Raw genomic sequence first — 8,647 nt, 5'->3', positions numbered from 1 at the left:
CTTTGAGACTCATTAGGGAGCGCGTTTTAGTCTAACTAGACGACAATGCAAAGAACTAAAGCCCCGCCTCACCCAGTTCGAGTACCGGACCTGGTTGAAACACTCATGCATTAGTGTTTCAACCAGGTCCGGTACCCGATCTGGGTGAGGCGGGGCTTTAGTTCTTTGTATTCACTTGCTACGCCATGTGTAAAATGTCTGTCAACTCGTATCCTTTGCGATCGATAGGCTATGGCACGTTTGTGAAAATACACACAATGTCATCATAAAGCATATATTCGTATACGTTTTGTCAGAAAAGGGTGAATGGTTTTTGAGAAAGGGCGGCTACATGTTAATGATTGATTTTTGATTAATATGCGCAATGGAGGGAGGCAGTTTGAATACAGTGATAGTGATAGTGATAGTGCGCGCGCGCGACCGGCTCTGTCTCTCTCCATGCTCGTTCTTTCAATAACAAGCGCCCTGTCACGAGCGCTGCAGTCAGTTATCTATCACCATTCAAATAAGGCTTTGGTGGTCGCCAAAAAAAAAAATCATTAGCTACTTGATAGGCCGAGTCAAAAGAGCCCAAACCCAAGTCTTTTTGTCTTTCTGATCCAAAGATATAATCTCACAAATTGTGTGCCAATGTTAAATCTATATGGGACTTTTTTTCGGCTGAGCCAACAAACATGTCTGTAAGATATTGTGGATATGGCTTCTATATGTTGCAATATGGTTTCTAGGTGGCTCTAAACGGTTGTTATGTTGTTCTGAGTGAACACTATAGCCTATAGGCTATATATATTTCTAGATTTAAACTAAGTTCCATTTTTATTTATTATAAAGTAATAAGATTTCCTATTACTTGTTTTAATGAGATGTAGGCCTACTAGTTTTGCCTATTTTATTAGTGCATAGAATTTTGACGTGAACAAATGCATAGATTCACAGTATTTTAATCGTCTCTGTCTCCGCATAACAACATTTCCTATCATTGTCTGTGATATTTCTGCAAAGAAAATTATTTGTAAGAAACAACGTGTATGTCACTTTAAGAGTTTAACGGATCCAAAAATGTCTGCAGCACTGAAACCAGCGCAAGTCCTCTCGCGTTTGAATGGTTTTAAAAAAAATAATCAAAAGTACACAGTATTTACGTTTTGGATGTGTGTGTAGCACAGAAAACACCGCACGAGTCTTGAATGGCTTAAAATCCCATTAAAAGCACTTTTCTGTTATAGTACGTTTTGGTTGTGTGCAGCACATAAACAGCACGCGAGTCGTTTCGCGCTTGAAATTACATAAAAAAAAAATATTGACCGCGCTTTTTGGATTTGTGCGTCATCGAAATTTTTATTTTATAACAAGTATCCGCCACCTGACCTCAAGTAATGTGAAGAACAAATAATTTAACACATTTGTAAAAATGCTCTTTATTTGAATGAGTGGGTGGCTCTTAAAAGAGCCGTTGTTTCCTGTGATGGCAGAGGAGGTAGACAAGGACATCAGCTTCGGAGTTCCCCCCGCAGAGCTTCTCTGAGGTTGCCCAACAGAAGCTGATTTCCCTCTGGGTTCAGGTGGACTCCGTCTCTGCACAGATGGGAGAGGCAGATGTTTCTGTGGCGAATGCAGCACATCTGTCTCCCTGCCAAAAAGCCAGCCACCTTCGAGTTTATCCACCGCCGGCCCTTTTCCACACCGTAGCCAGTCCTGCCTCTCTGACCTCTCCAATTCAGACGAGGCAGAATGTGGGAAAAGACCAGCCTGGTACTGGGAAACATCATGAAGCATGTGGCCAGGTCACGCTTAATTTCCCGAAGGAAACTCAGACGATCGCGGCCGCCGCGACACAAACTGTTCCCACCCAGGTGAATAATCAGGATGTCCGGAGCCGGAGCTCTGTCCCGAAGAGAACGCAGAGCTGGAAGCAGCTGCTCCCAGAGTCTACCTCCCCTGCCATCCCAGGTGATCTCACAGCGCAGATCAAGGTTATCATCGAGGCGCTGCTCACATATGTAAGAATGCAACCTGCGAATGATAGAGCTACCGACGATCCAAACTCGTGGTGGTGCCATCTCAAAGAAGAGTGCGGGAACTGCGATTGACCGCCAGTATTTATGATGAGTGCTGCATGTTTGATTGGCTGTTGCGGATTCTACAGGCCCCACCCAACTGCACTTCAGATAAATCAATGAACTATTAACGCACATCCATGCCAACTGATTGCTTGTGAACTAATGTTTATGATTTCTGACTATATGGTAATACGGTTTATTTTAAGCGTTTAAATGACCCTCCTACTATCTTAAAGTACCATCTGTGAATATATGTACAATAACAATGTTCAAAATAAATAAATAATAACATTACGATTTCCAGAAATCTAGAAAGTGTACATTGGGTTGAATTTTTAGTTTAATGAGATCTACTGGTATGTGCTTGCAGTGGCAAAAAACACCACCCGGTTGCACATGATTGCATACGGGCCAACAACCATGTCTGTACGATCTTCTGGTGCTGAGATATGGCTTATTCATGTGTTTGTATGGTTACTAAGGAACCTTATATGGTTGCTATGGTGTGCTTTTACAGTTTATGGGATGATATTTAAAGACTAGTTGACAGTCTGAGTCAAAAAAGCCAAACTCCATGTTTGTACTATTTTCTGGAACTGAAATATGGCTTGTAAATGTTGCTTCTAGGTGGCTCTAAACGGTCGCTATGGTGTTTTGAGTGAACACTATATATATTTTGATATATTTTTAACTAAGTTCCAATTGTATTTATTTATTATAAAGTCATAACAAGATTTCCTATCATTGTTTTAAATTAGATGCACTAGTATATGTATACATTATTACATTAATACTTAACTGCACATTAATACTTAACTGATAGATTATATTTCATTTTCAATTTCATTTGTAGTTGAAATAAATAAAAAAGAAGTCTATTTTAAAGTTTAGAATTAAGAAATGAGAAAATGTTACAATTCCATAGTACACCATCTGGTCATCATTTTCATGAGCTTGTTCAGCGATCGCTTGACGCCACTAATGGTCATCAGGTCACAAAATTTATTGGAATACAAATTTATGATCGTCTAAATATATCAATATCCCTCCAATTATGCACACTTCTGAATTAAAATGCCATTTGGATGTTGTTCAGTGAAGCTGTGTGAAGACACAAGTGTGTCTGAATATGAATACATGTTATTCTTTTCAAAGCATCAAACATTAACTGACCGTTGATATCCTGTACATGTAGCGGTCTTGATTTGATAAATGTTGAGTATATAAAGCTCATTTAAATGTAAGCTTTTAAATGACCCGGCCACTTACCATCTTAAAGAACCATCTGTGAATATACCTGGATCTTCTCTGAAGTTCACAAGAAAATATTCATAATGTGACACTGACTAACTTTCAATAACATTCAATAAAGACAAAAACACAGTGTGTGCCAATTAACCAAATGTTTATTTAAAAAAGATTTTTTTTAAATGCCTGTTATGTCAAATTTCACCCAGCAAATGGATTAGTGTTTTACTAGTTATTAGATATACAGCATTACCCCTAAGATTATAAAAATCTTTTTTTTATTTTTTATTATGTACTAGTTTAGCCTATAGTGCTGAGAATTTTGTTGTGAATACATTTGTAAAAATGCTCTTTATTTGAATGGGTGGGTAGCTCTGAAAAGAGCCGTTGTTGCCTTTAAAAAGACATTTGGTTTCAACTTTGGAGTTCCACCCGCAGAACGTCTCTCAGGTTTGCTCAGGAGAAGCTGGTTTCCCTCTGCGCTCAGGTGATCTCTGTCTCTGATGTTTCTATGCTGAATGGCACGCATCTGTCTCCCTGGATATCCTGAGGGCAGAGGAGGTAAAACATATATGCTAATGTTAGTACATTTATTTGAATTGTTCAGATTCTCCAAGACTTATTGAGCAGCATAGTTGATGGGTCAGATGTAAGGCTTTAGTTTTTACATCAAATCATACATCTTTGAACAAAACCCATGGTTTTTCCTGCATTTAACTTTTTTAGCATTTATTAATCTTTGTTAGTGATTTTTACATTTACTAATACGGTACATTGTTCAAATCTAAAGTTGTAAGTGTTAACATTAGTAAATACAGTGAACTAACATGTATAAACATTGAACAGCAGTTTTTAAAATAAATAACATTGTCAAAAAGTTCATACTGGAGTGATTAAAATCATAAAGCACATTGTTGTTAGCTAGCTGTTAATTTTATTCAATTGTTAGCTATATGTTAGAAAATTAAGACTATTACTTAAGTCAAGTCAAGTCATGTCACCTTTATTTATATAGCGCTTTTTACAATACAGATTGTATCAAAGCGCTTCACAGTGATAACATGAAAACAATATAACAAAAACAATATAACAATATAACAAAGTTTGTTTCTAAAAGAAATTGCGTCAACGTCCACCTTAAGTAAGGCAGATCAATAATATTATTGAATATTAAATGTTAAATGTCCCCAACTAAGCAAGCCAAAAGCCAAGGCAACAGTGGCAAGGAACCAAAACTCCATCAGGGACAGAATGGAGAAAAAAACCTTGGGAGAAACCAGACTCAGTCGGGGGGCCAGTTCTCCTCTGGCCAACGAAGGAACAGTGCATGATTCGGGCAGCATTACAAGTCAGATTGGATCGGAACATTTAGAGTATTTTTTGGAAGTCCAAGTATGCACGCCGGTCTTTAAGACGAGTTGTTGAGGATCAGTGCCGTCCACCATAGAGAGTCCATATCGCCCGTGTTGAGTCGTCACTTCATAGGCTTTGTGATTGGAGCATCTGAAGTCTCCGTGAGAGGCTGGATACAAACTGGAGCTGACGAACGCCATTTTCTCGGGACTCGCGTCCCGAGATAACAGCAGAAAAGCAAAGGGAAAATAATTAGCGTAGCTGCTGTTCATAATGATGATTTCCATAACACAGGCGTAAAAGACAAAACATGAAGACATTGACTCTTGCGGCCCAAAATCACCCCCCTCCGTCCCCCACTCAACTCAGCCCAGCTTACTGACCTCTACGTCCCTCCTGCTGCTGAGACCTAACCACAATCTCTTGTGGTCACTTAAACCTTTTGATGCAATTATTTTTAGTTTAACTTTTTAATAGCAATATGATTATATAACAAAATTATGAAATCCAGTGGTAAAATCTTTTTTTTAATAAGAGAGCAAGATAGGACAACAGTGTCTGTTGGCCACCAACGAAGACATTTTTTGACCAGGGAAAACGCCTGAAACCATTGTATAATAAAATGCACTGAAATACTACACCTTATCAGTAGTATTGACCTCAGTGTGCTTCTTCCTCTGCTTCTTCATTCTTCAGAGTTGTCTTCAATGCCATAGATATTTGGACCTGTTCTCTGGTAAAGAAATGAATAAATGAACAATGGGATCACTAAAACACCCGTAGTAATAAACAAAAAAAAAAAACTCAGAAATAAAACTTACGGAAAGAAATTGGCACATAATCTGGTATCCAGCTCGTCATCGTCATTGATGTAGCACACGTGATCTTCTCAGGCAATCTCACTTCATTTGGCTGGTTCCTAAAAAACATAAAAATCAAAATTAGAGATTCAAATATAACATTTCCATTCAAACGCAGTTATGAAAAGCAGTAGTACACAGACTGAAGCAAAATCTTTTAACACTTAGCTTTAGAAGGTATATTGCACACAGACAGGACTGCTATGGTCTCCCAATTCTTCCTGCAACTTTACAGAAGAGTACATATCAATCATAGAATAGCAGGGGACTGCATATCCCGCACAGATTGTCACAAATTGTGTAGATTGAACATCAATTGAAATTACAATGTATGTTATAAGGTCAAAATCAAACATTACAATGGTGGCTACTTCTCTCTTTCCCTTGTCTTTTATAACTTACTGCCACTGTTGCTCTGACTGTCTGTGTCCTCCCTGGAGCTGTCACACTCCTCCTCCGTCCTTCCTGCTACTGCTGAGGTTGCTCCTTCGTAGCTCAGTGGTATAAACCCTTGGCATGACCTAACCACAATCTCCTAACCACAATCTCTAACGCCACAATCTAACCGCAACACGACCATACGCGCCAACCCGTTTGATGAAGGCTTTCGAAGATCCGCTGATGTCACGTATCCAGGTCCATTGGCAACGGTTCCGTATGGCATAACAACCCGACCATACGCGCCAACCCGTTTGAATAAGGCCGTAGAAGCCCCACTGGTGCGTTATAAAGCAGTTTCAGTGGCAAACGGTTCCGTATGGCATACTAACCTACCACCAAACACAACAATATCGGTCCACCAAAAAAAGACGAATTAACGCAAAACACAGTACACGGGATTGTGATAGCTATGATAGGTATGCAAGACACCTGCCTGAAGGCACAAATCCGGACGAGAGACGTAAATATGATCCAATAGGGTGTTCTTTTTGGTTGTTGCTGTGGTGATCAGTTGCGTGTATCCTTTAGACTGAAACAATTCCAGAACAGTTTTTTTCCCTGCGCAGAGGAGATCCTCATTAAAATCTCCACAGATTACTGTGGGATGTTCGTCCACCATGTCCAAATAATCCAGCAGACTCTTCAAGTTTTTCGAGAACTCTTCAAATCCGTAGTGTGGCGGCCTGTACACAGCAGCGATTGTTGCTTTGATCGGGCTATCCACTTTGATGACGACATACTCCAGATCGGTCACATTTTGCACAAACTGCCTAGCCTGAGCTGAAATATGCTCTTTGCAATAGATTGCGACTCCACCACCAGCTTTCTTTGCAATTTCTTGGTGTGTCGAGTAGGAGGCATGTCTGTTTCGCATAAATGCGTTGTACCCTTCCAATTGGACGTGGGGTGATATGAGTGACCCGGTCAGGTGAGTTTCCGTCATGCAAAGAATATCCGACAGAAGCAGTTCGTGATGGCATCGGATATCTTCGATGTGGGATGACAGTCCTTCTGTGTTGTGATGAATTATTTTAAGTGTTTGATCCAATTTGGTTTCCCTCACCTGCTGTAAAAGCGGCATGATTCCTTCGAATGATGCTCTTGTCATCTTTCCCAACGATGCTGTGACTGTAGCATCGGCATAGATCTTCTTTTCGCTCAAGTCCGTGATGTGTAGTCCACGAAGCGAGGTCGTTCTGCTGAGGGCAACGTAGGCCATTCCCGGCTCGAAAATCTTCTTCAGTGAAACCACGGCATTCTCCAACGTCATGCCTTGGACTTTGTGAGCTGTGCAGGCGTAGGCCAACTTGATGGGGAATTGTCGACGAACCGCTCCTTTCCTTAGACTTTCTTCGGATCTCTCGATGTACACAAAGTCGTCTTCTTCACCTTGCACCCTTTTGCGGTGTTTCTTGCCTGCATGTGGATTGTCGAGCTGAAGCCCTAGCATGTGTACGGTGTCGATTCCATCTTTTGTCTTATTGACAATACGAGAAATCTTCCCAAAGCACCCATTGCATAACCCGTCCTCGACATCCAAATTCCTAGTCAACATTATGCGTGCTCCCAACGCAATTTGTATGGTGTCAGGCAAGTCGTCCTTTTTACCGGTGACGGGCTTCGTTTGTCTCTTCATCCCTCCCGTTCTTGGGTCTTTCCTGTAGTCTTCGGCATCGATGGTAATGATGTCAGTGTGAAGAGCATGGATTGTTTCAGTGTTGTGTCTGTGGACTTCCTTGTTGGTGGCAAATACGTGCAGTGCATCACACGGGCAGTCTTTGGGGTCCTTCACAGCCTGGAGCAACAAAGCTCGATCTTCTTCGGCAAGCTCGTCGGTCTTCTGCTTCACCCGTATGCGGTTTAAAAGTTGGGCAAAAGCCAAGTCTTCTTTCTGACGCATGATCTCGGAGAGAGTAACCATTTGGAAATGGTCTTTCCAGAAGTCCAAAACATCGTCTTCGTACACGCAGAGTGGTTTGGCTTTACCCAGAGGTGGCAGTTGATAAAAGTCTCCCACGGCGAGGACAGAGATTCCCCCGAAAGGTTTCTTGCTGCCTTTGATTTGTTGACATCTCCAGTTTATGTAGGCAAAAAGATCCTTCGAAATCATGGACACTTCATCGATGATAAGAATCTCCACGTCGCGTAGTGTTGCTCGTAGTTCATCTAGGGCATTTCCAAGTCCTTGATACGGTGGCTTCAGATTCCTTGGAAGTTTTAAAATCGAATGTAACGTTTTTCCGTTAATATTGAAGCTCGCGGTTCCGGTAAACGCACTCAAGAGCACCGTAGGCACGGACAGATCTCCTTCCTCCCGCAGTCGAGGCAGTTGACGCAGAATCTTGGTCGCTTCCGTGTATATGCACTTGATGACGTGTGATTTGCCACATCCAGCACCACCTGACACGAAGTAGAAAAACTGTTCTGGATTATGACCCCAGACACGCTTCTGACACCACTGGCAGACCGTGTAGAATATGGCTGCCTGCGTCTCGTTTAGACTCCTAAACAAACTCCTAATGAATTCGACGCTCATCTGCGGTGCCTCGATTTGTGGCACGACCCCATCTCCGTGTTCAAGAACCTGGAATTCTGGGACATCATCTTGTACGTCCTCATCATCCGGAATGATGTCTTGTCGTTCAGCAATGCACTCCAAGCGATCCACTTCTACTTCAGGTGCAA

General features: G+C 41.3%; 1 long non-coding RNA gene across 1 annotated transcript; it reads right to left on the bottom strand.

Annotated features, from left to right (window-relative positions):
• Positions 1-3,678: 3,678 nt before the first annotated feature.
• On the bottom strand, positions 3,679-5,705 carry LOC130084402 (uncharacterized). The gene is made up of 3 exons (XR_008806923.1): positions 5,483-5,705; positions 5,303-5,394; positions 3,679-3,854 (listed from the first exon to the last, which is right to left on the bottom strand). It is a non-coding gene; the product is annotated as an uncharacterized LOC130084402 (long non-coding RNA).
• Positions 5,706-8,647: the final 2,942 nt, after the last annotated feature.

This window comes from Rhinichthys klamathensis, unplaced genomic scaffold (assembly GCF_029890125.1).
Source record: "Rhinichthys klamathensis goyatoka isolate OS25496 unplaced genomic scaffold, OSU_Roscu_1.1 h1tg000064l_1, whole genome shotgun sequence".
NCBI lineage: Eukaryota > Metazoa > Chordata > Actinopteri > Cypriniformes > Leuciscidae > Rhinichthys > Rhinichthys klamathensis.
The sequence above is the reverse complement of the archived record's forward strand: the minus strand, read 5'-3'. Positions and strand labels throughout refer to the sequence as shown.